Below are 27,175 nucleotides of genomic sequence, written 5' to 3' on the forward strand. Positions count from 1 at the left end.
AATAACATATAAGCTATAAATGTAACGCGGGTGAAACCGTGAGCACAGCTAGTTCATAATATACATTGAAAGTGTGGGTGGGGATTGTTAGTAATGTGTACTAATGAATCCTTTCCTAACAATGTAACATGTAAGGTTGACATCCACGCGGTTCTCCCTGGTCCCTGATCGTGATAAATCACTTGTGAATTTGACAGGATGGGCTAACTCACCTGCCCTCATGTTCATCTTATCATCCTCCTTTGGTGCCCCGCCTACGTAAATCGTTAGCGCAGGAACTAACCTGTCCTCGTGTTCATCTTATCATCTTCCACTGGTGCCCCAGCGTGACCCGTTAGCGTGTGCACCTGCACCATTCGACTATCGTCAATTAAAAAAATATATTACATAGAAAATCAGATCATACGAATGAAAAGGTTTGAATCAAACCTGCGACCCTAAGAAGTAGCGGGTAGATCGCTAAACCGTTAATAAATACCTAAAAACATAGCCACTGTTGTGTGGAGATCTTTGTCTTCGTTTTCATCAGATGGGCCGTATGTCTGTCTGTATGTGTACTAATGAATTCAATTTAATATTAACAATATTATGAATGCGAAAGTTCGTCAGTATTGATGTTTGTTACTCTTTCGCGCAAAAATTACTGAACAAATTTTGATGAAACTTTACAGTAATATAGCTTATGCATCAGAATAACACAGGCTGTATTTTTTATTGAAATTTAACACGAGAGATACCGCCGGCATAGCTAGTAATATTAATGCGAAAGTTTGTCAGTATGGATTTTTGTTAATCGTTCACGCAAAAACTACTAAATGGATTTTTATGAAACTTTACAGTAATATAGCTTATGCTAAATGACACATCGGCTATATGTTTTAATGAAGTTTATATATTGAAAGTTATGTTTATATCTTGAAATTTAACGCGCGTGAAACCGCGGGCACTACTAGTTAAGAATATAGCTGTTTGATAAGTAAGCAACGCTCTCAGTCTTCAACCAAGGACATTATACCGAAGGTTAAAAATAATATATTAATTTTTTTATGAATATATTTATAAGTAGCTGTACGCGCGACTTCGTCCGCGTGGAATTTTGCAACGTTACTTTATTTTTCTAAAAGAAAAGTAGCCTAAGTTACTCCTTATTACATCAGCTACCTGCCAATAAAAGTCCCGTCAACATCGGTCCAGCCATTTCGGAGATTAGCCGGAACAAACAGACAGACAAACAAAAATTCTAAAAATATTATTATGGTGTATGTACCGTGTATATTATTCAATATGCTTGTAGTGAAACATGGTTATTTCAATATTACAAACAGACACTCCAATTTTATTTATATGTATAGATATTTTTTTTCCAAGCAACGTATACAATACATGTACAACGTTAATAAGGCGCTTGTATACTTTAATAATATGAATGTTGCCATCATTAAAATATCGGCAGGTCGGGAATTGGGGTTAAAATACGAGGGCAAGACTTTTTTATATCATACGTCTAATAATATTGTAGACTAAGAGCCAGCAACGGTTTTTCGCCATTGTTACTTTATTTTTTAGTTGTAGTTATTTTACTTAACATCAAGTGATATGATATCTTAGTCTTCCAGAATAGCGACGCATGAATAATATGAATGTATCAGGTTTGTCATTTGACGGCCTCGGTAGTCTAACGGATTAGCACAGCCTTACATCCCATAGTCGCGGGTTCGAATCATCCCACGGTACTAACATTTGTATTCAAGTGTATACATGGCTACCGTTTATGACTGTGATCACATTTTTGTGTTTAGCTCTTGGACTATTATGTCACATTTATGAAAATAAATACCCGAGGCAGTTAGTTACGCTAAAACATTTCGAAACATCATAAGAATATTAAAAGTAATTTATGATTTTCCGACGAAGAAAACAGATTTGATTTTCATGACAAAATTAATATGAAACATATGTCCTCGGTGGTCTAGTGGTTTAGCACACCGCTTCACTTCTGATGGTCGCAGATTCAATTCCCCGCTCGGTACAAACTTGTGTATTCATGAAAATGATTGTTTGTATCTGGGTGTTTTCTATGTATATTATGTATGTATTTACAGAAAATAAATATCTACGTATTTATATCAGTTGTCCAGCACCCATAACACAGATTGAAGGACAATCTGTGTTATGTTCTTTCTAATCTATGTTCGCGTCAAGTTTCATTTAGATGTGTTCAGCCGTTTAGTCATGATAAGGTAAACAGTTAATATATTAATATAAATGGATTACAAATCTTAATTCAGGAACCATAAACTACAAGTGCTTCAATGAACTTTTCATTTGAATAAATTATTTTCTATTCTATTCTATTCAGAGAATATCTAACAAGGTGGCAGACCTCGTTTGCCATTCCCATCTCACATAAACCGATTTTAGAAAAATAAAAAAATCAAAATATCTTTCCTTATGTAGGTCTTTTACAGACTCTATGATATGTTAAGTCTACCGACAGTTCGGAGTGCTTCCGAGCTGAGCCCAAATTCTAATTCTAATTCAAAAATCATCAAGCGGCTAAAATGTCCTACTTGAAAGACATTTTAGCCGCTTTATGAACGTATTTTTTTTGTATTATAATTTCTTCCCTACAATCCAGTTCAATATACAGCTTAAAAAAAAAGAAATTCAATTGAGAAGACTTGGCAAGAAACTCAATTGTTTACTTATATAAGTGTCTATGTCTAACATTAAAAGCAAATCCCGAGCATAAACAACGATTGCCATGCACGCTCGTCCGCATAGAAGTAGTAACAGAAGCTGTGTATCTTATGGGCAGCGTCACGAGATATAACAAGATTATGCTAATTTTAAATGACAACTGAAAACTATACAGCATTACCTATTATTGAATAATAATCTTATATAAAATGGCACAGTGAATTGGAGCGGAACATCAAAACGGTCAATTAGTCGGCACTTTGATGTTTGAGGCGATGACGCGGGTCTCGGCCGGTCTCGACACATCACCAGATCTGCACAAGCCACTGCCCGATCACTAGATATTTAACTAGCTTTAGAAATTATTCAATAGTGAAAAGATTAATGGACAACACAAAGGAATATATAAAGGGCAGAGTATTAAATACTCAATCGTTTGGATTAGTGTCGGCAGTTGTTGATTATAAACTCGACGGCCTCGGTGGTATGGCAATTTAGCACACCGCCCTAAATCGGTCGCGGATTCGATTTGGTCGTGTATTAATGAATATGATTGTTTGTATCAGTCTGGATATTTTTTATGTATATTATGTATTCATTTAAAAAAATATCTATGTATTTATATCAGTTGCCTAGTACCATAATACAAGCTCTGCTTAATTTGGGACTGAATTATCCCGGGATTATTATTATTATTATAAACTTGTACAGCAGCAGTTAACATCTGTATGTTTTAATTACGTGAATGATATATAAAGTATAAAAATATATAGATACTTAGATATAACATCGTGACCAAATGGTTTCCTTCCTCGACTAAACAGGTCGTGTTTTTTAAAATGACCAACACCAAAAAAAACAAACTTTATGTGTCAACTATCCCATCTGATATATTAGTCGTGAATGTATATTATTATTAATAATTGCACATAAATCGACTACTAGTAATTTTGTTTATCTAAAAATACATTTTGCGCCTTGACAATTCCACAAAAAATCTTGTTACATAACTAATTTCACTTGCATTTGAAATAAGCGTTTTTGTAAATTGTAAGATAATGAGAAACATTGATAATTAAGGGTTATTAAACACTATAATTTTCTTATACCCCCACCTACCCTCGCTAATAAGACCACACTTCCATATTCCCACTGTAAACTCCCCGCTGTACTGTTCCCATTAATGAAGATAGCTCTGGGGCTGATCGTGATCATTCAAGCTTGTACCGCTCGGTCATGGGGTGACTTTCAATTGTAAATTGTCTATGGTATTTTTAATGAGTGCCTTCATAATATTGACTATTTATATGAAACAATACTACTTATATTGTAACGCGATCGGATCAGATTCGAATTGACATTGCATTGAACAAACAATTTGAATTGACTAGTAGGTTTCCCAATGGTCGAAAATCAATTCTTTTAATACAGTATTTATATTGTTAACCGGGTGTTAAAGTATCTAATATTTCTGTCAACTGGTATTACTCTGTGTCTGTCATGCATCTGATATCTGTAAACTGACCTGTGCTATAATAATTTCATCCTTGTCTCTTACAACTTCTGCCCAAGTACAAGTTACATAGCATTTTATTAAAACGTATATTTCATAAAATACAGCACTAAAAGTCAACATTCTTTTAATTCGCACATACCGGAATTAATTTTAATGAGTACCTTCGTGATATTGACTATTCATTTGAAACAAAACGTGGGTATCTTGTAACTCGATCTGATCGGATAGGAATTAATAATTTATATGAGTTATTGAGTTTTACATGGGTCAAAATGCAACTTTAATACTTTTATCAGTATCTATATTGTTAACTGGGTCTGGTTAATTTTATGGTAAAAAAAGGTATTTACCTCGCGATGTATCGACTAGGTTGCACTAGCCTTGTAATGTTAATAGTTTTGATATTCAGTAAAACTATAGACTTTAAATATACACCAATAATACCAATAACATTGATCTCTTCTCTAGAAATTATACTCTAAGTTAAAAAATATTCTTGATTTTATTTTTGCATTAAGGTGAAGGTAGAGTTAATACACCCCACATGGACGTGGGGTGTATTAAATTTAACAAACAATTTTCTGAACGGATTTAAATAAAACTTTACAGCTTATACATCAGAATAACATAAAGGCTATATATTTTAAAATTTTGTAATGTTGCTTTTTGGCACAATCCTTGTTATTGCATTCATTATATAGTAATAATATTTTACAACAATTAACACAGGGCCATCTAGTCCCAACCAAAGCAGAGCTTGTCTTGTGGGTGGTACATACACAATATACATATAAAACACCCAGACTGTTGTCATATTTTCATTGTTCTTATAATTTCCATATTAAAAGCTCATAAACATGTCCCTCATCAGCTACATTCCTTATTTCCGCTTCAGATCTTAAGTACACTGAACAGTAAAAATCCGTAAAAGCAGGCCAATCGTCTCAAAGGAACACCGCGTCCCCGAAATTGACTCCAGTTAGGTAACCGAAGAATTAAGCATTTCAATTATACGGGGTCGACCCGCGGCCGCGGTACTCTTTCTAGCCGATTCTGTGCCGTCCTTTATTCAAATCGGATATCGTTACTTAGATGTTCTTGTAATGGAACAGACTCAGTAGTCTAATCTTCGTCTTGGTCCACTGGAGTCAAATAGTGACGGCCTCGGTGGACTAGCGGTTTAGCACAAAGCTTTACTTGTCGTGTCGTGGGTTCAATTCCTCGCATGGTACAACCATTTGTACTCCTGAGTATGATTATCTGTATCGGTCTAGGTGTTTTCTATGTATATTATATATGTGTTTAAAAAAAATGTATCTATATAAATAATTAATCCTGGACAATTAACACAGCGTCTTCTAGTCCCACTGTAAGTAGAGCTTGTGTTGTGGGTACTAGACAACTGATATAAATACCTACATAGTTTTTTTTTTTTGTGAATTGTCCTGAAATTTTAATGACAAGCTTATTTACTGTTTTTAGTGACATTAAAAAAATTGTAAACAGGAGCCGTTCCAGTAATAGCTATCACGGTATATCGCGCCATTTTCTTTCACGTTTGAATTACAAATCGGAATCTCTTTTTTGTATTTAAATTTTGCTACTCCCTCCAATCGCCAGTTTGATTGCCGCTTTAATGCCTCCAAACTTGGAGTTTTCATGCCGGATTATCCTCGCCACGGTATTATTAGCAATGCAATGAGACTAGGTGGGAAAAAAGGCGAAAAACAAAAGATGTTTCCCGCTCAGATGATGGATGCGAGCGATTGTTGTTTCCGTTTGATCTTGATTAATTAGTAATCGTAAACGGAATAGGTTATTACGTGGAGCCCTCCGAGATAATTAGTCGTCAAATGTCTTACATATAATTAAATCTATCTGTCGATGCCAAAGGAACGGGGCGTGTCTTCATAATTATTCATTTAACTTCATACTAAGCGGGATACAGTTTTTTTCTTGCTTTTAGCAAAGGAACGGTTTCGTGTTTTTTAAGCGTTGAGATGTCGAGACTTTCAGTTTTTTTAGCTAGCTTTTAGCATAGAAAACATACGGTTTCATGTTTTTTAAGATTATTATTTGTTGAGATGTTTATTTATTTATTTATTTACTTCATACTACGCGAGACTTACAGTTTTTTTAGCTAGCTTTTAGCACAGGGAACATACGGTTTCGTGTTTTTTAAGATTATTATTTGTTGAGATGTTTATTTATTTATTTATTTACTTCATACTAAGCGAGACTTACAGTTTTTTTAGCTTGCTTTTAGCACAGGGAACATACGGTTTCGTGTTTTTTAAGATTATTATTTGTTGAGATGTTTATTTATTTATTTATTTACTTCATACTAAGCGAGACTTACAGTTTTTTTAGCTAGCTTTTAGCACAGGGAACATACGGTTTCGTGTTTTTTAAGATTATTATTTGTTGAGATATTTATTTATTTATTTACTTCATACTAAGCGAGACTTACAGTTTTTTTAGCTAGCTTTTAGCACAGAAAACATACGGTTTCATGTTTTTTAAGATTATTATTTGTTGAGATGTTTATTTATTTATTTATTTACTTCATACTAAGCGAGACTTACAGTTTTTTTAGCTAGCTTTTAGCACATACATTTTAACATACGATTTCGTGTTTTTTAAGATTATTATTTGTTGAGATGTTTATTTATTTATTTATTTATTTACTTCATACTAAGCGAGACTTACAGTTTTTTTAGCTAGCTTTTAGCACAGGGAACATACGGTTTCGTGTTTTTTAAGATTATTATTTGTTGAGATGTTTATTTATTTATTTATTTACTTCATACTAAGCGAGATTTACAGTTTTTTTAGCTAGCTTTTAGCACAGGGAACATACGGTTTCGTGTTTTTTAAGATTATTATTTGTTGAGATATTTATTTATTTATTTACTTCATATTAAGTGAGACTTACAGTTTTTTTAGCTAGCTTTTAGCACAGGGAACATACGATTTCGTGTTTTTTAAGATTATTATTTGTTGAGATATTTATTTATTTATTTATTATAAGCGAGACTTACAGTTTTTTTAGCTAGCTTTTAGCACAGGGAACATACGATTTCGTGTTTTTTAAGATTATTATTTGTTGAGATATTTATTTATTTATTTACTTCATACTAAGCGAGACTTACAGTTTTTTTAGCTAGCTTTTAGCACAGGGAACATACGATTTCGTGTTTTTTAAGATTATTATTTGTTGAGATATTTATTTATTTATTTACTTCATACTAAGCGAAACTTACAGTTTTTTTAGCTAGCTTTTAGCACAGGGAACATACGGTTTCGTGTTTTTTAAGATTATTATGTATTCTGTATGCAAATTACTTTCATGTAACAGTCATTCGTAATATGTATCCTATACAATGAAAATCGGTGTATTAATTCAAATCCCAATATATATGTGAATATATATTTCAGTTATTTTTTTTAAACAATTGGAATGATTATATTTAAGTTAGCATGATCCCGAGCATGCGGCTCATCTGATGGTAAGGGACCATCCGCAACACCAGGGGTATTGCAAGTGCGTTATCGACATGGTTGCTGGAAGATTCCACAATGTGGTTGTGCATGGCTAAAAGAATCTAGAAAACCGCACTATGGAGGACCGCCATTCATCCAGATGATCAGAATGGTATTTTTCCAGTAAGCCCATTTAGGAAGATTATTACTATTATTTTTTATAAAAAATATGTGTCCTAAGATATATCCTAGGTTACATACGCCTCTCGTGTTAGTACAGTGAATTCCTATTCTTGTTTCTGTCTGTGAAAACCTGTAAGTTGCAGCGACTTTGTTATATATTCTTTTAGAAATTAACTGAATTATAATATAAATTATTGTAGGTAATGTATCAGTAGTTTTTATAACAACTTGCTAGAATTACAGGCTTCGTTTAGTTTTGACAGTGGTGATATGTTATGTGTGTATGTGCTAAAACATCATTGGATCATGTGTGAAGTGAAGTCCAATATATTATTACATAGCGTATACCACAAAAATATTATTACATGTTGTATATATAGCAGGCAGAGGAGTATAAAAATATTTTATACCGAAATGCAAAATAAGGATCATTTCATCTCGCCACTTAAGACAGTTCAAAAGTGGGCAAAATTGATCTAGTCCCTTAGCGAATATTATCGCCCGGGGCCAAACGCCCGCTCGGCGATGGGGGGTCGACGACATTTTTTTTCAGTCATCAGATAGATTGGATGACACTCGATCTCCCCAAGAGGACGAAATTAAAACGCCTGCGATGAGCCAAGCAAACGGCTCGAATTATTTTCCGTTGAGTGATTCAGCGCCATAAAATTTCTGATTGATCAATTCATTCGGTGTTTCCATTCCGTCTTAATGAAGAGCGCGGTCCTGGACATTTTTTTTCCGCTCGCCCTCTATTTTTCCGCCTGTTTTCGCTTTAGTGGATGTTTTATTAATTCCCCTTTTTCCAAATGTCCTCTCGATAATCAAAAACAGATTTGTGCAACGATTACCATTTCGCTCCGGTTTTTTTTGCCTTCACATTGACTGTATAATACTTAGATCTATTGTAAAAAAATGTTATTCTATTCTATTCTAGATAGAAAGCCACTGGATTAGTAAACATTTAGTTATATAAACCACAAAAACTAAAGAACTTACATATAACAAATATATTTATTACTAGTATTTACATAACCTAATTGTACAACTAAGAACCTAAAATTAAAAAGCTTAAAAAAATATAATATGATAACTAAAATATATTATTAAAAGGGGTCCCTTTAGGCAACGTTCCGAAGATACTGGCAGCGTTCCCTCTTTGAATAGCTAGACTAATTCTTTGTCCAAGGTAGCTGCCAGCTCTTCGGTCTTCTGTGATGTCGACTAACCTTTTCGTTATTTCTTTGAAAAGTCTTACAGCGCTAAATTATAAAACTAAGTCTATATTCATGTAAAATTAATTAATACTGGTCAATAATATAAACTATAATATTTTCTGTAATGTTCTAGTTACTGTAGTGTTGTAGGGAATGAGCACTGCTTATCCTAAAGTACAGGATTTTTCCTATTTCGTGAGCAGTGTTTCATCTTATTTTTAACTAGCTGTACCCGCGACTTCGTCCGCGTGGAATCTAACTTTATTTTTCTAAAATCAAAGTAGCCTAAGTTACTTCTTATTACATCAGATACCTGCCAATAAAAGTCCCGTCAAAATCGGTCCAGTCATTTTAGATATTAGCCGAAACAAACAGACAGACAGATAAAAATTGTAAAAAATGTTATTTTGGTGTATGTACCGTATTTATATTCATAAGCAGGTAGTAAAAAACGATTATTTCAATATTACGAACAGACACTCCAATTTTATTTATATGTATAGATGATAAAATTATAACATTGTATAGTGCTGTTAATAAATAAATGAATAATGTTTATACTAAACAGATCCGTCTTATATTACATAAGATATTTATGTTCTGATGTAAATTTGTATAGTAAGATATATAATATTTGAATATACGGATTGAAGACTTTATGGAAAGTTTTCTGCGTGGATACCTCTGGTTCTCTCTGGTTTATGTTTCGGTGGAGGCAGAGTAAATATAGAGTACAGAGGCCTAACTGATGGATATATTCAGTGCATGTAGAGTAGTACAGTTTATTCTTAACTTCATCCCAGTCGCACATAAGACTGAACTCGTAGCTGTTACGTAACACCATCTATAATTATTTTCAATGTGATGGATTATAGATACAGCTAAGTACAAACAACATAACAAATAACGGTTAAAAGTATTGTTCATTGCACGGCACTCTGATCAACCAGCTGCGTGACCAGCGGGGTCCGTCCGGAGGACACCTACAATACCCGGAGCCGACCGCCACTTGTGCATAGTACGGCGGCAAAGTTACACCTTATTTTATAATCTTGTAAAGAATCAGCAATTAAACTATTTATCATATCAACATTTGTATTATTGGAGCTGCTGAAGCTCCAACAGTATTGTTGTTTGTATGATTGTTTCAATGATGTTGAGTATAATTGTTTGCATAAGTTTGAGTGTTTTCTATGTCTATTATATTGTACTAATATACTTAAAAATATCTAAGAATTTATATCAGTGGTTTAGTTAGGATTATATGGAGTTGTGAATTTTCCAGGGACATTATTATAACTATTAATGTGTGTGAGATATACCATATCTCATACGTCCGCCGTATACATTAACGGTGCTCTATAAAAGATTCACGATGACTTAACAAGCCAAGTTTGTACAACAACATAATCGACGAACTTCCCAAGTCGATATAGCGCGTCCCTATAAAACACCTGAACGGCGGGGTACGCAAACAATTTAATTTACTACAAGAAGGCCGAACTCCTAAACACGGTATACGCCGATAATGTACATTCCTCCCTTGTTAATACAAATTTTCACGGGCCATCGCCTGGCGCGTTAGCAAAAAAAAACAAATTAAAAAACGCGGAGGAGACAAAAAATCGCACGCTCCACTAATAAGGGATGTTCACTAATTCATCATTGTTTTTCACTAATAAAAACACGACAAAAACATCTTCCAGGGAAGTGCCTCCCTAGCGAGGGGTGGCGCGGCGTAATTGTATATAGGTATTTTGTGATGACACATTTTTTTCTCATATTGCGATATAATTATGTTTATTTTAATACATTTTTAATATATTTGCACATAGACTGTGTTGTTTATTTGAATTTTATTATTAATGAGAATTCGTTGTTTTTTATTTATTATTTCTTTTTCAGTTGATTCGGATCGTGTTTCATTTTGTTTTCAATATTGTCAATATTAACTACTTCGCTTTACCTTAAATATTTAACAATAATATATCTATATCATATATTAATTAGTCATGAAAGTAGATCTATTACAGGCACTTATGATAAGTTAAATTTATCGTCAGTTCAGAATGTATGAGTAGGTCAAGAGTAGAGCAGAGAGAAAACTGCTCTAACTTTTTAAATTGACCGATCGATTTGGAAGATAAATATTATAATATATAAGTAATTAGCATTATTCACATTATATACCTATTTCTACATAAGAAAACATAATGACAAAAATATTTTCACGTTCATTAAAACAGTAATTAAAGATAAGCAAACCACAGACAAAAGTAATGGGGCTATAATGGCTTCCGCTGTTCCATAGATTGAGAATATTTTAAAGTGACGTGCTCACACAGAAGACGGTTCAAATAATGAAATTATGCCACGAGGGGAGATCGGCCAACTTCGGCCATCTTTTTTTGCATCTTTTGTTTGTTGATTCGTTATTTATCGGGAGATCGAGAAGCGTTATAGATTAACATCAAAGGTAGGAACGACGTCGTTAGAAATGAATGGGGCCCTATAATGAAGGCAGCTTCGTTTTACGTATTTATTAGTTGTTTCTTTATTTAATGTTATAGACGATTTTGTTTATGTTGCGAGGACGTTGTGGTTTAGTGGTTATAATGTCATGAGTACGAATCAGCGCGATGTACTGAAATGTTTGTGTCAATTTAGGTTTTTCTATCTAGTGAATGAGGGGGTTAGTAATGGATGTAATGATCATATTGTTAGCAAACCATGTCAGGTCCTCCACGTGGCCTGAAAACTATCGTGGTTAATTAATAATAATAAGCTTGAATAATCCACACAGAGGCATCGAGTTCCAAGCTAAGCAAAGTTTGTGTCATTAATACTAGATAACTGATATAAATACTTAGATATTTTTTTTGTAAGATATAAAACATTATATCTATAGACACCCAGACCGATACAAAAAATCATACTCATGAATACAATGTCCGCACCGTGCAAGGAATCGAACCCTCTACTATCGGAATTAAAGCGGTCCGCTAAACCGCTAGTCCACCGAGGACGCCAAAATAAAGAAACGTTTGAGAAAACTTAATTCACTTAAAATAAATAGCAGCTCTATGTATAATATAATAATTGTATAACGAAATAATTATCGTTGCAAACAAGATTTGACATTTAAGTATTAAATTTTATTAACAAAATTTATTAATTAAATGTCAAATAACGTGCTAGTGTCGAGAATGTTTCTGAGAAGCATTCAGAATTGTGTTTAACAACATTCAATATTATTTAATGGTTAGTAAATTGAAAGAATAACACAATAGAAATTACTAAATTAGCTATTTCGCCTTATTCAAACAGCCTCCGGCCGAACGTTATTTGGATGTAATTGAATTTCTTATTTTTTTTTTATAAAATTATATTTATTTGGCGATCTCGGTGGTCTAGCGGTTTAACACGCTGCAAACGGTCTCAGGTTCGATTCTCGCCTAGTACATTTTTTTTTTATTTATAAGTGTACATATGTGAATTAGTCTTGATCTGAATAATTTGTATTTTAATATGTAATGTATATAGTAGACAAGTAATACAGTTGTCTATGGCTTTTAGTACAATTTATGTTTATTTTTGGAAGATATCACTGTGTGATATATATACATCGACATATAAATAAAATTGAAGTGTCTGTTTATCCGAATTAACAGGATATCACGAAATGCATAGGTACAGTACAGTACTTAAATAAATATATAATTAAATAAGGAGTTATATTTTGAATTATTCAATAATAAAATTAATAGTATATATTTAAATAATATTGATTAACACCTAACGACAATAAATGTTGTGTGCCTACTTAAATTAGACATATAATGTAATTTTAATGTATAAATTCATTAATTATATAATATAATTTGTATATAACTAAAATTGAATAATGAGAAACTATGTGGACTATTTAATTAATACTGACATTATTTTAATATTTCGTCCAAATAAACACATATTATTTCATTTTAAAAATTTTGGTTCGGGAATCGAACTATTAACCGCTAGACTACCGAGATTGTCTTTAATGCCATACTACAATAGCGAATATTAAAATCTTATATATAAAATTCTCGTGTCACAGTTTTCGTTCCCATACTCCTCCGAAACGGCTTGACCGATTCTCATGAAATTTTGTGAGCGTATCGAGTAGGTCTGAGAATCGGCCAACATCTACTTTTCATCCCCCTAAATTTTTATTTTTTATTTTAAGGCAAAACGTTTGTCGGGACAACTAGTTGTCATACATATATGTATATTTGGTTGTACTGTGCGGGGAATCAAACACGCGACCGTTGAACGTTAAGCGGTATGCTAAACCGCTAGAGGTTGTCTTTAATGCCATTACTACAATGTCGAACATTAAAATTGTCATATATATATATATATGATTTTAGTAGTATTCAATACTAAACAAAACAAACGAAGAAACACGATCAAATCGCCCCACAGCAGTCGTTACGTTGCTTATTGTTGTTTTTAATGAAATGTGGCCAAAATGATGACCCACTGAAGCATTGTCCGACGAATCGGGTGCCATTATCCCCTTTTCCCTCTTAATATCCTGAAGGACCGTCATAAAATTTGCTATGCGATGTTCCGGGGCTGCTATGTACGAGAACTGATCGTGTGTCGAGTTTAAATGGATCAAGTATGTAGTTTTACCACCCTCCAGTACAATAGGTATAGTGCCGTTGGAAAGACACAAACGTTAACGTAACCATATTTTTTTTATTAAAAAACTAGCTGTGCCCATGGTTTCACTCGCATGAAATTTATAACCCATATGTTATTTTGATGTATAAACTATATTATTGTAAAGTTTTATCAAAATTCGTTCAGTGGTTTTTGCGTGAAAGAGTAACAAACATCCACACTCACAAACTTTGGCGTTTATAAGATTATTAAGATTTTAAAATACTCTTTTGTAAGTACAACACAACAATGACGATGCTCACAGCAGCATATAAATTATTATAACATGTGTTATAACCGCGAGCACAGTAATGATATAAATTAGTATCGATAAATAGTCTGTATTTGTAAAAATTAACGAAATATCGACCTTATGCTATTTACAAATTAAAGCAGTAAATCAAGCTACACGTTACAATGCCCCGGAAGTTAGGTGTAGTAGCCAATTTCCTGTAGCTCATACTAATTTTCATATTAACTAACGCGTCTAGTCTAGATCCAGACAAAACCCGACGCGCGCGGAATAATAAGCCCAATGTTTATTAAACATGCGATAATTTTTCATAACAGACGTCTAAATGTATTAAACGTATGGATTACTAGATTTTACATTCGGTTTTGTCTGTTAATCCATGTAAAACTTAGACTTACTTGAATACTAACGTTGTAATTACGGAAATGGATATATCTAGAGACTACAGCATAGGGTTTTGCAAGAAACCCTAATGTACCCTATATTAGGGTTTCTTAAGAGACCGAGACACGTGCAGACCGCACGTGACACTCTTCGTGTTTCAGACGTCCACAGTCTGAAGTTTGATCTGAATGAAATGTTATATGATGATAGTTTCTTACAAGATATCTTACGAAGATTCACATAGGCTTTGTTGTATTTATACAAAGAAAAGCAGACGAAGTTATTGGAAATATTTAGTCAAGATAAGTAAATGAAATGCTAAAGAGCTTTTCACGCAGGCAGTGAATGCGTCATAATATTAGTATTGACTGTTGTGGACAATGCATCCTTTCATATTATTTATATTTGTCTTTTTTATGTAGAAAAATAATTTATATATATTTACCACTAGCTTTTGCCCGCGGCTTCGCTCGCGTTATTTTATCCCCTTAGGGGTGGAATTTATCAAAATCTTAGGGGATGCCTACGTCACTGCAGATGCAGTAACTTTATGCATGTAAAGTCTCAGCTCTAAAATTGACAAAATTTCATGCAAACTTTTATCCCCTTGGGGGTAGAATTAATCAAAATCCTTTCTTAGCGGATTCCTACGTCATAACATCTATCTGCATGCCAAATTTCAGCCCGATCCGTCCAGTGGTTTGGGCTGTGCGTTGATAGATCACTATGTCAGTCACCTTTGATTCATATATATTTAGATTTAAACCTATTTCTACCAAAAATCATATCCCCTTGTTAATCGACCACTATTTGTTTCGTTAATTGGTATTTATGTATGACATGTAACAAATATATAACGTATCTGTCTCTCTAGCACCTTCTTTCCCATTTTTCCACCGCCACTGTCGCACATAATATTCCCATTTCTAAAATAAACTAAACTTTCAAAATTTTCTAGAGTGAATACCTAAATATATCACGGCACCTCGCCAAACGGAGATTCCGGGAGAAAAACGGTTTCCCATAACGTTTACCGAGAAAAATTGGGCGCGCGGCTCCAAAACGTCACAAAGACCAGCCGTACGTAGATGCAACCGACGTTTTGGCACCGGGAGACGCCGCGAACCGGCCATAATGGCTCGCTTTGACTTACTAGATGGAATTTTTAATGCAATAATTTCGATAATTTATCGCTAGATAGCGCTCCTTTGTGGCGGGGGCGGCTCGGGCGGGAACACAAATTGGTTTTCTTTTTATCAGTAAACATTAGACTGGCGACCCGATTGACCCCCGGCTGTGGTTGTACACACGGGGGCTAAGGACAGCAAATATGGTGCCTCTATTAAGGCGTAATAACGGCTGTTGAATGCCAATTATAGTAGTCAGGGCTTGGCCAACTGTCTTGAATTCTTGTCCCTGAGGGGTCTATGTAGCGAACTCTGATAAAGGGCTAGCGCAATTGGTCTATATAGGTCGCAGTGCTACAGGTCCAAACAGCCCAAGCCCCCAAAAAAAAAGGCAACTATTGTCATCATACTGATGATTTTAGACTTATCCTAATATTATAAAGGCAAAAGTTTGTATGTGGGGAGCCATGAAAGAAAAGTTCTAAGCATTCCATTGATTCACTGTGCGGGTGCCGGGTCCATCGTGTGGCAGAAAAGGAAACTCCGATCAGTTCATCGGACTTGTGAGCGACCTACATCAACACTTACCGTCACCGCTCGTGTTACTCTTCCTGCCCAGCCAAATCTAGTAGGAGGCTGATAGTACAGCTTTAGATACACGTTCTAGGATAGAACTTACTGCAGTAGAAAGGCAAAGATCTTTTAGAAGATTATAAAGAAATTTCGCTGGTATACGTACCTCTCGCTCCCACTTTGACCGTGTATAAATTAACCATATTATTATAACTATTTTTCGTTACTTTATTAGTTAGTAATATTTATTTGTTTTTAATTTAAGGTCTTTAGGCATGTTTGTTTCTCATGATACACTACACGTTCTATGTGGTTGTAGCCCACTTATGCATAAATGTAATATCTCCTTTGGAAAGTTTACTCTCTATCCTGCGGAGATAAAAACCATCGCTCCTAAGGATATTCTTACAAATCTAACGAACTCTGAATAAGGGCGAACATAATAGATCTATGTAGATCGCAGTGCAATGGCAATGGCCCAAACAACCCAATAAATAATGTAAATAATGAAGTCCCACTATACAATGAGCACTACCAGTATTACACGTTTAGTTTTAACATTTTTTGTTCTTAGAAAATGTAAAACGTTGTTTTTTTTCTCCACTTTCCAGAGCTGTATGTTCAATAATGTTAGCTTTCAATTCTAAAGCGACACTTTGAGGTTCCGTAGGCGTCGTAATTAAATACGTGACGTCATTTAGCGATGGCCTCTCTCGGTAATTTGTGAAAATGGAAAGATGCCTGTCGCGATAATGTGACTGGTTTGTTCTCGTTTTTTTTATTATTCAGAAATATAACGCCGCCTGTGAAGTCGTGACGCTGGCGAATCTAATTCTTGACCTTAATGACTTCAATTTTCTTGTTTTCCGCAATCCGACTATCTTGTGTACTTGCTTTATTTTTTCTTAATACATAAAGTTTATATATAGATTGCTACATATTCGATTCCCATCAACATGACATAGTATCAGATGGGTACATATAGTGATAGAATTTGACAATATTTATTTAAAACTTTATTGACCAATAAATTGTGGTACAAAAGGCGGACCTAATGCTATAGCATGCCTATAGGCATTCTCTACTAGTCAATCTTCAGAAGTCTATGTACAGAGATTGTTAATTTTGTCTTAATCAAAATATCTTTAATAAAAAAGTTATCCGTTTTCAGTAAATTGGTCTTTAAAGGCGCTAAGGAATGATTTCATGATATACGAAGTGACAGAAAGACGACATAAGACAATGTGAAGACTAAAATTTTATTGCAAGAATAAATAATATTAATATTCTAAAGTCAAGTCTCACTTGCGATATGTTACTTTACTAATGTTAATAATACTTTACTAATATACAAAAATGAATCGCTATTTCCCATTGTAATGACGATGATGCATGATGCATGAAAGGCTGGACCGATTTCGATAATTCTATTTTTTGTTGTATCAGAAGAAGGGTCTCTATAAAATAAAAAATATACAAGTTCCGCGGTACATTTTAAAAGTTAATTGCGAATTAAATTTTTTTTATACTACCATAACAATATTCATAGTTTGTCGGGTCGAATAGTTGTTAATAAAGCAATATAATCTTTTTCAAACATAATATATCTGTAATAACTTTGTAACTTAGTTTAATTCTTTCCTATCTTAAATAACATTCGACCAACTTAATCCAAAGTAACTAAGCATTGGTCATAATATTTTCGCGGGCACGCTCACCGATAAGAGCCTGGCCGCCCGCCAGGATACCGCGCCCGAATATATCGTATAATCTGAATTATATCGCTAAGTAGACCGCCCTGGCACAATTGGGAAGTGTGCACTTATAAAATACTAGATAATACCTAAACGCAACAGTGTCTACGTGGGCATGATAATGATGGCTTTCCCTATCTTACGTTTCTTAGCCATATGCGTACTTTTTTTTAATTTATTGCTCCTTCGATCCAGTACCATTGAATCCAGAACACGCTCCTTTTAAAAGTCCGTTAAGAATATGTCGCACCCCGCAAGTTTATAATATAGCAATTTTAAACACATACATTAATGGAAGTAATAAAAAATACCATGCGGACAGAGTCGCGGACTTCAGCTAGTTAATAATATATTAGGACAATTCACACAGCGCCATACAGACTCAAGTTAAGGTAGCTAAAGCTTGTGTTAGGGTACTAGACAACTGATACAAATACATAGTTTTTTTTTATAAATCATACGAACCGAATAATCATACTCACGAATACAAATGTTTGTACCGTGCGAGGAATCAAACCCGCGACCATCGGAAGTAAGGCGGTGTACTAAATAGTACCACCAAGGTCGTCAAAATCTACTACTCATTCGATACAACAACATCAAACTAGGAAAACGCTCCTTTTAAAAGTCGGTTAAAAATTTCGCACCCCGCAAGTTTATAACAAGCCCCCAATACGCCGATACGCAGATTCAAACGGAATAGGCATCGCAGAACTTCGTTTCATTTTCCAAACTTTTAATCTCAAAGTGCCCGTGAAAGAAAAATGAGAGCGTTAAGAAAATCGCCAACGCCACCTATTATCAAGTCGTGGAACAAACCATCGCACTTCCTAACGTCGAGAACGTAAGCGGAAATCAACCGTATCGCAATAACACAGAAGTGGATTCAGAAGGAACGCGTTACAGGCGTTTCCGACGGCGTTACCCAGACGGATTGTTGCAGAAGAGTCATAAAAAGTAAGATATTAATGTATCGCGGGAGGCATTAGACGGTTGGCGGATCGATTTCTATGCATAAAAAATGCTAATGGCCCAGGGAGAGTACGTTGTGCTCGAGTTGGTGATTTATGTGAGGAGTTGCCTTAACTATCAGCGGTTCGATGTCGCGCCCGCGTTTCGCGGACAGGTGGTCGGCGGAACTTGGCCAAGATGTGGCGATAATGACTTGGCAACTTTTTCCGTTCATAATCTACAAGTATTTTATATTTAACACCACTCCGGCGATGCCCACGTGATTTTTAAGGAAGACCAAGACAGTTATATCAAGCAGAATAAGGAAAGAATTGGAGTCGTGTCGTATAACTAAAAAGATTGGTGAAAGATCGTGGCAAATGGCAAAAACTCCACCGACAAGAGCGCAGCTCTTAAATTATCAATGAATGTATACTCATAAAGCATTGCTTGTAGTTTTTCGAACTATTCCAATATTGGTCACAAGTGACCTTTACAGCTTTACCGAATGATAGGAGGCGAATCCAAATGGCACTCAACACACGCGGAAGGAGGATTTATGTACCGGCTGAAAGCCAACTCCTGACTGACGGATACGACTTTAGTCTGAGGGCACTGCTAGGTGTTGGAACCTTGGATCAGCTGGACGTGGGATGGATAAGAAGGGATGAAACTAGATATCAAAGTATCATGTCAGACTATGAAGTGTTCGGAGGAAATTGACCAAGATTCTGTTGCAATAATGACTTGATTTTAACTACAATTGCTCTGTTTTTAATCAAAAATTGTTTTATATCGTACATCGTACTGCAACGGTTTCCACGTTGTTATTTCATTTTTTTCTACATATTGTCACAATATTAATAGGTGCGTGGAACAAAAAGTATGGAGACATTTGGGACTACAAATTTTTATGTACATTACAAGTGCAGAAAACTAATAATTTCTTATGTAAATGCTTAATAAATACTTTGAATTATTAATAAAAATATTTCATACATTACCCAATCGTAGGACACTCGTACTCTTCGATATAAATATTAAGGTACGATATGTTGTGAAGAAAATAAGAATAAATCATTTGAACAATTGGACTACAGTGTTTTAAAGTAAATTATTTGAAACATTGATCAAACTTTCATATACTTAACTAAGTAGGAATATACAATTATTCTATTTTAAGCCAATTGAAAAACGAAATGCATTAAATATTAATAAAACAATTTTCTTTTAAATATACGTCCACCATTGAGGAAATGGTATTAAACTTCGAGTAATTTCCCTTCGTCCCTTTTTTGCCGAAGCTATCGGTGAATTTTAAAAGCGCAATAAAAACTCAATTTATAACCGTAAATACGTGCTTCGATTGCTCGAGAAAAATATTAATTTCACTTTAATAGCCCAATATCAAGCGTAAGCAAGTGGGGCGATTGTGAGACTCGCGAAATGTACACTGCAACGCGTAGCGCCATCTGTTGTTGAATAGCTGAACTAAGTTTAAAGAACCCGTCCTAAGTTACACTTCAAAAATTGTATAATTTATTTTATATCAATAATATTGAAATATAGTGTGATCTGTATGAATTCTTATTAATTTATCTTTATTTTTTTTACTATTGTGTATTGGAGCTATTTAGTAGATTGTATTCACATAAACTCGTAAAACAGCAAAGTTGGACATTTGTTTAAGAGCAACAGGAAAGTTTGTTTGTCTTTTTTGTGCTGAATGTTTATTCCGAATGAGTGGTAGATAGAATAAAGAAAATGACTATTCAAGTGTTTATGTATTTAGTTTATTTGAATAAGGATTGTTTTTAGTTCTTATATACTCTTTACATACTTTGATTAAGAAAAGATGTTACATATAATTATAGAACTTCTGGTTTTCATTATGGTATATGTAATATTTTATGTTTGTTTGTATATAACACTTTATTCTACTGTCGAAATATAGTAAATTGGTTATTAGATCTTTAAAAAAGTATTAATGACTTCACTGGTACAATATTCCAAAAGATGGCGAGTCTACATATTTTTTTCGAAACATGGAAAAATACATGATTACCTATTAATGATTATGTGAAACTTTAGTGAATAGAATGGAATAAAAAATCATTTATTCAAATAAACTTACATTGAAGCACTTTTGAATAGTCATCATATTTTTTTTAATCTACCGCTCATTCGGAAAGCTGTCTCATCACAAGAAAAACGAGCAAAAAACTTGCGTGTTGCTCTTTTAAATAATTTTATTCTTACTTTACATTTTTAAGTTTAAGTGTGTGAATACAAACTACCAATCAGCACTAATTCAATTAAATACTCAAATAGAAAAAATATTGAATATACAACCAACTGGTTAAACAATTAATAAGAAAATCTGTCATAGTGATTAGAGCAGACCAGTCCCTACAAGCAGCACCCGTGCACGAGTATGACGGATGAACCGGCCATCACTGCGCTCGACCATATTTTAGGGAGCCCTACAATCTATGTTATTATAAGATTAGACTTTTTTTTATTAGTGACTGATTTGGTTTAGATAACGTCGTTTAAAAATGGTTTCACCAATACAGACTGGATGGTAGAGGAAGATGATTATGCAGAAATCTTGACTTGAATAAATGACTTAAATATCTTACAGAAGTTATCAAGATACCGATGGTGAATATAATTAATAATCTGTGACTGTTGTATTTTCTTCAATTTTTTTGGGAATTTTGTACACAATATGTGACGAGGACAATCCCATCGTACATATACTAAATAAGAAATAAACTTAATGTGAAACCAGCCTGAAACTCCTAACTCCTGACTATTATCCGAATGGAGAAATCAAGTTTTGATATCATTATAACAATAGTTTTAGACTAGGTACTATACTTAATTCGTGAACTAGAAGAATGGCATGTCTATGTGGTGACTTTTGAGAACAAGCTGTCAATTTGTGATGATTAGTTGTATGTATTTTATTAAAAAAATATTGAATAAGGGCTGAGATAGCGATGGTGAATATAATTAATAGTATGTCTAAACTTGGTTTCTCCATCTGGGATTATCCCAGGTTATCAACCTTACTAATATTATAAATGCGAAAGTAACTCTGTCTGTCTGTCTGTCTGTCTCGCTTTCACGTCAAAACTACTGAACTGATTTAAATAAAATTTGGTACACAGATAATCTGGACCCTGAGAAAGGACATAGGTTACTTTTGAATGCGAAAAAAGGGTTGTAAGGGGTTGAAAGTGGGGATGAAAGATTGTATAGAAGAATCGTCATTTATGAAGCTAAAAGCTTGAAACTTATTTTTTAGGCTGTTGATTAAATATGAATAAATATGACATTCAAAGTTTGTAAAAATTTTACCCTTAAGGGGGTAAAATATCATATATGCTATAATTTAAAAATATATTATATAAATTGGGCGATATATAATAATAAGTGCGATGCAGACGAAGTCGCGCCGGGTAGCTAGTCATCGATAAATCAAGTTTTGATATCATTCTTATAATCATATTCGACTACTATATTCAATTCATATAGTAATGGCATATATAAGTACTGTCTTTTGAGAACAAGATCTCAAATTGTGTTAATAAGGTAGCTATATTTTATAAAAAAATTATTTAATAAGTCTTAAATACCGATGGTGAATTTGATTAATAATGTGTCTTTTATCTCAGATGGAGAAATCAAGTTTTGATATTATTTTGATAACAATCGACTAGTTTACTCAATTTATTAACAACTAGCTGTGTAGGATACGCCCGCTTCATATTTTTAGCCTATGCATTAATCTAATGTATAAGCTATATTACTGTAAAATTTCATCAAAATCCGTTCAGTACTTTTTGCGTGAAAGAGTAACAAACATCCATCCATACTCAGGAACTTTCGCATTTATAATATTAATAATAAGATAATAATGGCATGTACAAGTGGTACTTTTGATAACAAGCTCTCAAATTATAATACGATATGTATTTTATTTTATGAATATTATTAATTTTGAGACAATACACATATATTGGGAAGTTTCAGAAATGATACGTCGATGCAGCAGTACATTTATTCCTTTCTTCAAATTACACTCCACATAAATTGCGTCGCTGTACATTCACGTCTGGTCGTCTAGGTCGCCTCGAACAGAGTGAGAGCAGCCCGCTCACTCCTTGTTCCCGGCCTCTTTATCTCTATTCCTATTGGTGGCGGCATAATCGTGACGCCACCAACATCACGTGACTCACTATGGCTTTAAATGAATGAAATGTAAGTAACAAATTAGTCAACCGAGTGTTCTTTATGTATTGAAGCTAACACATAGTTAATTAAATGAATAAATGAAATTAACCAAAAAAAAATAGCATAGATAGTAGGTAGGTATCATTTATAAAACCCAGAAATCTTTTATCTAACGGCACGTTTAAAATTCCGGACGTGGATGGATTTAAAAATATAAATCCAAACAATTATTTGAATGCATGCACCCAAGTGTAATCTTTGCGAACTGCTCCTCCGGTCACGTATAACAGAATGGCGAAAAAAAATCTGTCCCCAGCACCGATCGCGATACACGGCCGGACGCGGGCGGAATATTTTAATTTTTATATTATTTTATTAAATATGGAAAAATAACCCTGCGACCGCCCGTCCCCCTCAAGGACCCACCTTGGTTTAATTGTGTACAGCTTAGCCATGTGTGTATCTCGAATTTTAATATCAACCACGCTAATCCAACCGCCCTTATTTTTATTGTACTTTTGGTGCTAAATTTGCATTTATAATTTATTATCGCTTTATGGCCTATCGCATAATTCGGTTGTCTTATTTAGGTTTCGCGTGTGACAGTTTCATTACGCCTTTTGTGAGACGTGTAAGTGAACCTTAAAATTTAAGTAATTAAAATTTAACATTGGACATCTTAATTTATAATAGTATTATAATAAATTTTGTCATCATGTACAAGCTCATTTGAAAATAATAAGTTAAGTTTCTTGTCAGTTCTTTTTAGCTCGAAAGCAATCCGAACTGATGGTAGATTTAACATATCATAAGAGTCTGTAATAGACGTGTAACATGAATTAAGGTATTTTGATTTTCATTGATTTTTTATTTATTGTGAAGTTAATAAAACTATATTTAATAACATTTTCTGCTTCGAAATAAATACCTTTTTTTTCTTCTATTATATAGTCTGTGGAAACTTAATAGATATTCTGCAATGTTTAATATATATACTTATTTGTCATATATTACAAATATTTATATTTGTTTACTTATACTGATAATAAATTCTATTAAATTTATATAAATTATCGTTACTGAATATAGTTTTTGCAATATACTTTGTAATATTTATTACTTTGTCGACGCTGTTGATATTTATTCTTCTATAGAAATATATCTTAAAGTATCTTATTTTCATTGAACACGTCTACTAAAGGGTTAAAATTAAAAAATAAAAGGCGATAGAAATACAATATTGTCTACTCTCTCAATTTAAACAATAACGAATTAAAATTTCTAAATATGTATATTTATTTCAAAAATAGAATTATAAAATAAATTGTTCAACCGTGAAATTCGAAACCATTATCGCCTGGAATAGGCCACGGTTCGGAACTGTCGGAGGTTTTCGTCGCTCGAATTTATGTCCGCCCCGCAAAGACCGCAGCGGCAGCCGACGGGTTAGCGTCCACTGTGCGTTGCCACTGCAAGCGACGCTGGCGTATTGCACGAGTGTTAGAAGAGGTCAAAATAACTAAAAAAAATCTAATATGATTATCATACTTATATTATAAACTTGAAAATTTGTGTGTGGATGGATGGATGGACGTTTGTTAGTCTGTCACGAAAAAACTACTAAATAGATTTAAATGAAACTTTACAAAGATAGCTTATATATCACATAGGTTATAAATTACATGCGGGTGAAAGCGCAGACAGCTATAAGTTGCGAGGTAACAGACAAACTTGGTATGAACATGTTATACGTAAGAGCGAAGAACATATCTTAAAGAAAGTATATAACATGAACGTGGATGGATGAAAAGAGGACAACCAAAAAAAGATGGATGAATTGTGTGAGAGATGATAGGTATAAAAGGAGAGTAAGCTCAGATATGACGGCCGATAGAGATCAGTGGTGGAGACATACTGCGCCGACCACAAATAATAGGATAAAGTCAAGGCAATGATGATGAGTATGATTATGGACTCGTTTTATTTATGTCTATTTAATCTAATTTATAATTTTACTAACTGACTCGCTCGACTTCGTTTGCATCACACTTATCATTATATGTAGTTCAATTTACATAATAAATTTTTAAATTATAGCATATATGTTATTCTGATGTTTAATCTATGTTACTGTAAAGTTTCATCAAAATCCGTTCAGTAGTTTTTTAGTAAAATAGTAACAAACATCCATCTATACTCACAAATTTTCGCATTTATAATATTAGGAAGATATAAAATTATATTTTATTTTTTAAACGCACTGCCCACACAAATCTCTTTTGCCTTATGGTTGACTGGGAGGAAATGCCTTAAGATGTTAAGTCTATCCTTCGCTTGTACTCCACAAGTTTATTTATTTATTTCAGGCAACTAAGCCCATATTATAAATACCTTATAGACTAACATACATATGAAATAATATTTTAAAACGAATATACTGATATTGTCTGTGTGGTCACGGCACTGACGACGGCAATCTGCCACGGTAGCGCCGATAAACCACACCGTTTTCGGCCAGTGGTCCTCCTTCATGAAGGTGGGCAGCATGTCGGTGGGGACCCGGGTCACAACCCCCTCGAAACTCGCGTTGTGACTCGACTCCAGCTGCGTCACTCAATGTCAGGTTAATCTTGGTTTTCATATAATCGACAATGTCCTGCTCATTAAAGTATCAATGAAAATATATATCCGCCTGTATAGAAGATGATAGAAGTAAGTAAAAATCGTTTGTCCCAAACTGGCGCCCCACAATCCGCAGCCGGCGGGGGTCAAACGGACCGGGGCCCGGGCCCGGTAGGGTTAACGCACTTTGATTCTTTCCGATAATCACTCGCTAATGCACCACCCCCTGTAGGAGCGACTGTTTGTTTAAATGTATTGTTTCTACGGGTGTTACGGAATGTTGGGGGAGTTTGGGAAGTTTCTCAATGGCAATAAAGTTACCGTGAATTTTATTTAATACTAGCAACTATATCCGACTCCACACATATGTATACAACGGACTATGTTCTGAGGAATTGTTCGACATGATGCCGACGGCTACAAAAACGGGGAAAATTATTCATATTTGCTTCATTTTGGCTTCCATTGCGTGCCCTCCGTAAACGGTTCAAGTTACCCAAAAATATGTATGAAGTGTTTTTGAAAACCACGCGAACGAAGTCGCGGGCACAGCTATTATATTATAACTTAATAGTTCTAAAGCTTATATTATATAGCATGAGTTACGGGAGCCCGTTTGGTTCTGTGTAATGTACTGGAAGTATCTTTGAACGGTATCTGAATACAAAGTTTATCCCCCACAATAATGTATACAAGGTTACTCATAAGGTATACCCACTTGAAACCTTCCCTGGGTTTAAAATTCATAAAACGGAACAAGTCTCTGCAGTTTGGAATTTTGAAAATATATTTTTCAAACTTTCATATCAAATCGAATTTACGGTTTCAATATTAAAGTAAAAAAAAATATATAATATGGCACGGATCGAATTTTTACAATCGATCAATCAATTACAGGAATCTTCTCCTGGAGTCGGCTCTCCTAGTCCTTCGCCTGGTACATCTGTCCTGAGTCGTGAAGTCGTTTATTCTGGTTTCCTTTAGGTCGTTACTGATGAGCTGTTTATATGTAAACGTGTACAACTATATTTGAAAAGAATTCGAGCTGAGTTTCTTGTCAGTTCTTCTCATCTCGGAACCACCGAACTGACGGTAGATTTGACATATTTTAAGACCCTGTAATAGACCTACAGATTAATAAAGATATTTTGATTTTGTTTCTGATTGATATCAATAAAATTTTATCCCTTCCGTCCCAATAAACAAATTGGCTAACATAAGAAGCTCACGCTTCATGTCTAGACCACAAAAGATGCAGTAACCGGCTTCAAACAGCGCGAACATAACAACTTTTTCAATTTCCTTTAAAAATAGGCGAGCGGCGACCGCTCGAGCCATCAAACGATAAATGATTATAAGTATGACGTCAGAGGAAACGAGGCAAGGCGGCAGCGTAATGAGAAATAAGGCAGAACAGCAAAAAAAGCAGGAAGCAAACGCCTCCCCGTCGTTTTGCTCGT

The 27,175-nt window shown here is 34.2% G+C and overlaps 1 protein-coding gene across 1 annotated transcript in view; it reads left to right on the forward strand.

Annotated features, from left to right (window-relative positions):
- LOC131847632 (nucleoporin 88) overlaps positions 1 to 27,175 on the forward strand; it is a 136,432-nt gene that overhangs the window by 57,852 nt on the left and 51,405 nt on the right. The gene's annotated exons all lie outside the window — the stretch shown is intronic.

This window comes from Achroia grisella, unplaced genomic scaffold (assembly GCF_030625045.1).
Source record: "Achroia grisella isolate CSIRO2021 unplaced genomic scaffold, CSIRO_AGI_Agris_v1 utg109, whole genome shotgun sequence".
Classification (NCBI taxonomy): Eukaryota; Metazoa; Arthropoda; class Insecta; order Lepidoptera; family Pyralidae; genus Achroia; species Achroia grisella.